Here is a 6667-nt window from a genome sequence, read left to right as displayed (position 1 = left end):
GGTTACATAATAGAGATACGTGCATGAGCTTAAAGCGAAAGTTGCATGGTTTCTTCTGAATTGAAGCAGGCCGGTGATGTGACCCCGTGAGCCAGTAGCGCACCCAGGATCTCTGCCAGGGGGGGTTGACAGTTTGCCAATACCATCTAAACAGCACAAATTTTAATTTCTTCGCGGGAAATTGTCAAAAACTGCGCTTTTTGCGAGTGTGCAGACGACCGTGCGTCTTACATCTTAGTTGCAGTACTCAAATGGGCAAGGAAAGAATAGTGGTTAAACAAAAGGGGGGGGGGGGGTTAAGTCAGCCCCAGGGGGGGGGGGGGGGGGGTTACAACACCCGTGAGGTGGCGTCGCCACCTCACAGTTCCCGAACCATCTCACCGTGACGTCATGGGATTTTGGCAGCGTCTTCTAGGCCCTAGTTAATTTTTCAGCGGTAAAGATTGACTGCATTGTGTTCCGAGCCAACGTTGCCCAAATCCGAAAAAAATTACTTTAGAAGTCGTGACGTCACACTGAAGTGCTGACGTTGGGGTTTCCCCACGAAATTAAAAAAATATATATATTAACTTTGAGCTTCATTTTCTCTTCTAATAATAGACCTAACTCAGTGTATATAACGACAGCAGAGTTTTCGAAGAATACTTTATCAGTCTAAGTTGATTTATTGTTTTGCTTGAGTGTTCCTTTAAGCATGCACCAACCTGATCAGAGTGAAACGCGTATCGCCGAAGTCAACCGAGGGTTCGCCTCGGGGCGCCGTCGCCGAGCCGGAAGCCTTGAGAATGGTGGGCAGGCCCTTCTTCTTCGCGGGCTTTGGTACCATGTCTTCTAGATGCGCCAGCGCCTTCGGCTGCGAAGACACCAGACACGCGACACATGTAGAGCGCCGATTTCGTGGCCGAGCACAATGCATAACCCCACTCACCACTTCTTGGGAAAGGTGCTTCGGATCGAATGCCACCGCAGCGTCCTTGATGCCCGCATCGAAGGACACGACGGATTGCTTCCGCCAAGGAGTTTGCACGCTCGTTCCAGAAACACGCTGAGCGCTGCGCATCGATGCACTGCTGATGATAGGAGCGTGCTGAAGCTGCTGACCTAATGGCATTGTACTCGTCGCGACCTTGGAAACTTGGTCGATCGAAGACCCTGTGGAACTGGCAGGCTTCACCGGTTCGTTCGATTTTTCAGCCTCAAGCACCTTTTCATCTTCTCGCTCCGCTACAATTTCAAGCGCCTTCGCGATTTCATGCGGATGTGGCTGTTTCTCCGTGTCAGCGGTATGCAGTTTGCTACGCGATTCTTCCTCGGGATTAAGTTTCTCAGTTTGCGTCTCCTTGCCGCCGGGGTACGCCTTCGCAGGTTGCTTAGTTTCCTTAGCGCTGCCCTTGGGTGTCGCAGAGTCGATACTTTGGCGGTGACTGACGGGAGATTCGGACTTGCGACTCGAGTTTCGGGGGACGCTAGAGTCACCGCGGCGGATTTTCCGTCGCACAGACTCCCTCTCGGACTCGGTCGTGGACGATGCGGACACCTTACTGGAGTCTGACTGCGCGTACAACTGCTTCTGCTCAAAGCCTTCCTTTGCCAAACTGCGACGGGTTTCATCGGACGCTCTAACGCGAAGCTGCTCTGTTTCTTTTGCAAGGGCGGGACCAGCTTGATTACTATCGTCACCATGCGGCTTCCCTTTGTCCTCGCTCGGAACGGTACCAGAAGGCGTCATTGACGGCTGTTGACCTACTTTGGCGGAAGACTCGGGACCTGGACGTTCGCTCTGGGACTGTCCTTCCTGTTTCTGCGTACGACGAGATTCTTGCGTATTCTCGCATATGGACGCCCTGCTCTTGGGATGCGGTGACTGGCGGCGAGATGAGGGCGTCGAGCCTCTGCTTTTCTTCCCGGACCTTCTACCTTTCTTGCTGGCAACACTTTTATCTTTGTTTGAATGCGATTTAGTGCGCACTTCCTTGTCGAGCGACTCAGTACCAGAGAAACCTTTTTTTTCGCTTTTCAACTTATCCTTTGTAGCGATGGTGTCGGCAACCACGGCCACCTGTTCGTTTGCCTCGCGATGTTCCTTGCAAGTTTCCTCGCAACCTGACTTTTTACTGCTTTTGTCAGCCGCGTTTTCCCCTTTTTGGTCGCCGCCGACTTGACTGTCAGCCTTGGTCGTCACGAGATCGCCAAGCTGCAGTTTCTTCTCGTGTATCAGCGTGCTACCACCCGTGGCACTCCTTTGGCCAGCTTGTTTGGTCGGGCGAACGGAACAACACCCTTGGGACAGCGAGGCCTCATGAGTGCTGGAAACAAGGGCATTTTGGTCGGTGCTGACTTCTTCAGCCTTGGCCGTAACGGGACCTTCATTAAGCAGCTTCTTCCCCCGTGTCGGCGTGCGACCACCACTGGCTCTCTCTTCGCGAACTCGTTTAGTCGGGCGAACAGAGCTGAACTCGCGTGACACCGTGGCAGCGTGCGTGTCGGGAACCGGAGTAGCGACAGCCGCGGGAGCGCTGACTGCTAAGTTTGTACCTGATGACTTGCTTATAGCGACGGGTGGACAATGATTGTCAGTTGCACGCGCTGTGCCCGTAATGGTGGTCGAAGGATCATTGGCGGAGACATCGGGGCGAGGCTGGACCACTGGTGCCTTAGAAGTGCCAGGGTCTGTCTGAGAGGAAAGGGCGACCAACGGCTCTCTAGGGTACGGCGCACGGTACTGCGAAAACGCCCCGACGCGGCCTCCAGCAGAAGGGTCATCCATCGCTGCCACTTCGTCGCTGTCGGGCTTGGCTTCGTTTTCTACTACGTGGCGTTTGGCTTCAGCCGGTGGCGTGAGGGTGGCCGCGGGTTGTTCATGCGCGTGGACGCTCTCTTCATCGCCCAGCCTGGGCTGCGTTTCGGAGAAACGCCTGGTAAAGAAGCTAGTAATGACGCTGAGGCTGCGAATCACCTTCGAGTGTTTTTTGCTTTTAGCGATCAGTGTGGAGGCTTCGCTCCCCTTGCTCGTCCGGTCACACTTGGAGGAGCTCAGCCCGAACAGCCAGCTCAAGGTACGGCTCCGTGCGCTCGGAGCCATCGGCTGCGACACCCTGCGTGTGTTGGCTCTACTCAGGTCCGGATTCGTCGCTGAGGCGCCAAGCTGATGGGGTGCCTCCAGCTTCCGCCTCTCTTCCAGCGACACTTTCTTCTTCACGACGGCGAACGGCGTCATGTGGTTGAAAGCACCTAAAGGACGGAGAAAAGAAAGCCTGTCACGTATATTTCATCGTGGTTACATTGCAGGCTTTATGATTAGGACTTGGTAAAGTATAAAGTCAACGAGGACGTTTTATTGTTCTTGTGTGGTAACTCCTCTAATAAAATTATAAAAATACGGCGATGTGGTTTTCATGATTTCGATACATCTATTAAGTTAAAAGAAGGTGTTGCACGTCTTCATCTGAAGTGACAAAGAAGCGAAATTCCGCACCTCCGATAATGTTTAAGTCTGCAGAGTGCAGTCATCAAATGAGAAAGGGAACCCCAAGGTAATGTATTGCATAAGCAAATGAGATTAGCTAGGAAATCAATTGACATGCTACTTGTTCCACTTTATGTTGTTAAGCAGTTTCAGTACTTCAAGATCCGCATTTTATGTTTACTCGCTGTGCTAGTATAAGGCCGTCAGAGCTGTACACCAGTGCCCGCCGTCGTTGATCAGAGGATCGGCTCGGGTTGTAATCGACTCGTAAAAATGACAACGTAAGAAGTGCCTCCTTTACATATTTCGTTCTGAAAGAACGGTAAGTCTAGCAACATATTGGAGTGCTTCGGGCAAACGCTGTGATGGCAAGGAGAACACTCAAGTAAGCGCTGCAGTATTCGCTAGGAAGGCAGACGTACGAATGAAGTCCTGGACCTTTTCGACGACACCCTTGTGCAGGTATTACTGTAAATAACCGTGTTCATCATAATCATCGAAACATAACGCTTGCATTCCAAATACTCGAGGCGCCGATGTTCGTGTTCCTCACGCCCACTCAGCTCGCGACGCTTCAGTGACGCGAGTATGGTTAGTTCAATTACTAGAAAGATATTAAACCGGACGAGAGAAATATCAGAAAGAAATGCATCGGGCTGCAGCATTGCTGATACTAAAGGTGCACATACCTTCAATGGTATGGCGAGAGGTAATGTGCAAACTTGCCCCCCCCCCCCCCCAAAAAAAAAGAAAAAAAAAGAAAAAGTAGGAAGCGTGACCATCACCTCCTTCATCAAGGTCAACTCGAATGAGTGTCCGAGGCGCGTGAGACGCTCCGCTGGTGGACGCCTGAGTTCCGGTGTCCGCCGACAAACCGACAGCTTGAGTTGCAGCAGCACTGTCCAGCCTTGCTCCGTCTTCAGCTGTAGTGTGCTCGGCGGCTGAATCGACGACTGCCATCTTTCCTGAAGCATTTACCAGCGCATCCACGTGCTCCTGCATTGGGACCGGCGGAGGGATAATGATGAGGTGTGGTGTTTTATGGCGCAAGGGCCAGTAATGGCAAAAGAGCGCCAAGCAATGTTGTAAGGTAATTCATGCTGCAATTAATGACAAAGGGTAACGTGGCCGACTGATACAAATAACGCGGCTGTAAAGGACCTAAAACCAGTAGCAAGATATAAACGTATTGAAACAATGACAATTACTTGTGAGGTGTGCTATGTACCGAAAACGTATCCTCTGAAGGAATGATATGCCTAAAACGTATAAAGTCCAGTAGCACTACTGCCTCGACCAGGTCCTTAAGTGCAAGGAACTGGAGGCACGTGCTCTACAAAACGCTACAATCAGCCCCTGGCGAGAGGCTGTGTTACAAAACTTTTGGGCCTATACTTTGTAAAGCACTAACTTGCTGTAGAAAGTTAAAACCTGAGTTTCTGCCAATAAACGGGCCAGTACCAATGAACACTGCCAGATGAAAGAATATTCTGTCGGTAGGCTAGAGGGAAGTGTTTTTCCTTCCAGTTCCCGACACTCCAGCTAGACGTGCACGACGGCCAGTGTCTCGCCACATTTACAGCAGATTGGGGAGTTCGCTACCAGTCAACAGGTAGGAGTGTGCACCATACGTAGGGCCTATCCTAATTAGGCAGCAGAAAATGACCTCAATTTGCCTTATTTTTGTTAGTGGTGGCAAATTTTGACTGTGGCTTGATGAAATGAAGTTTATTGGAGGTATCCGTGTCCCACATCTTTGCTAATAGCTTCTGAGTTTTTTGCGCAATAATGGATTTAGGTATCTGGCAAGGATACCTATGGAAGAGTTGACAGCTTTTGTCGCAATGGATGTAGCAATTTTATCTACAAGCATGTTGCATTCGGTACCTCTGTGCGCCAGTACCCAGCATTCTATGACGTGCTGATTAGACGTATATGCTGTGCGCAGGACTGGATGTAGCTCAGTGAGTACAAGATTTTTGTGTTTCTTGAGTGACACGATAGCTTTACGACATTTAGAGAGCGTGTGAACGTAATGATATTTTGCAGCTTTCTTTTCTTGATTTGTTCAACAGCACAGAGTAATGAATACGCCTCTGTAGTGAGTAAAGATGCTTGTTTCGGGGTGCAGGACCGTTGTATTCCGAAAATGATGGGCCGAAGGCTGCCTACGAAACGGCGGCGTATGACTTAGAAGCGTTAGTCTAAAATTCTGCGAACGAGTACTTCGACTGAAGTTCTAAGAAATGCATTAGGGGGGGATGTGTGTCCCTGGAGCGTGCTTTGTCACGTCTATGAACGATGTATCGCATTCTACGAGCTGTCACTGGCTATGGCGGCAATGGCTTCGCTGGGAGTATCAGGTCTTGCTCTAGAATTGGAACTCCTCCATTTCCTCTTGGAGCTCCCACTTCCTCAGAAAGGTTTTTTACCGGCGGTGAGAAGGGTTCTCTCGCTGACGGCCGATTAATAGTGTGACACGGGTCATGTCGTTTACGGTTGAATAAGACGGATGTTCCGAGTTCGCATTCACTTTCATAAAGTATGTGTAGCTTGTGGAGATGGATTTGCACAAGGCTTACCCTACGAGCGACGGTCAGGAAAGGGCACGACGCTCCTCCACTCCGCAGCGCACAAAGGCGCTACGGCAGGGTTCGTCGACTCTCCGACACGGCGCAGAGAAGGCTCCGGAGTCAGATCGCCAACAAACACGGGTTTATTCACCCAAGATACAGCTCAGTGCTACAGTCACGGCGCTTACGGGCCAAGGCTCGCCGCAAGACCGATCGAGTACGCGCGCCCGCTGAGCTAGGGCTAACCGGGTAGCGGTCCGCCAAGCGCGATAACGAGGAGTCGCGAGAACAAAGGTCTCATGTAACCACCTCGTTGCGAGCCTGTGAGCCTCTTCCGCGGCGAGGAAGCGCTCAGCGGGCGAGAGCTCGGGTGCAGAGGGTGCCCGGGGGCCGCCGCGCGGGAGGCCAATCAGGGCGCGTCCCGGTGACGTGTCTCGCGGGGCAAGTCCAATTCCGGGGGGGGAGAAGCACGGTTTGCGCGGGAAAGTAAGTCCGGCGCGCTAGCCGTGTCCGCCATGTTGCCGTTACGGCGGCGGTTCCCGGGGATCGAGCTAAGCGCCACGCGCGAGCCGGGGGACGAGGCGCGGGAAGGCACCTCGATCCCCAAATTCCCCCCTCCTAAAGACCG

The sequence above is a fragment of the Dermacentor silvarum genome, chromosome 3, assembly GCF_013339745.2.
Source record: "Dermacentor silvarum isolate Dsil-2018 chromosome 3, BIME_Dsil_1.4, whole genome shotgun sequence".
Taxonomy (NCBI): Eukaryota; Metazoa; Arthropoda; class Arachnida; order Ixodida; family Ixodidae; genus Dermacentor; species Dermacentor silvarum.
Note: the sequence above shows the minus strand (reverse complement) of the source record.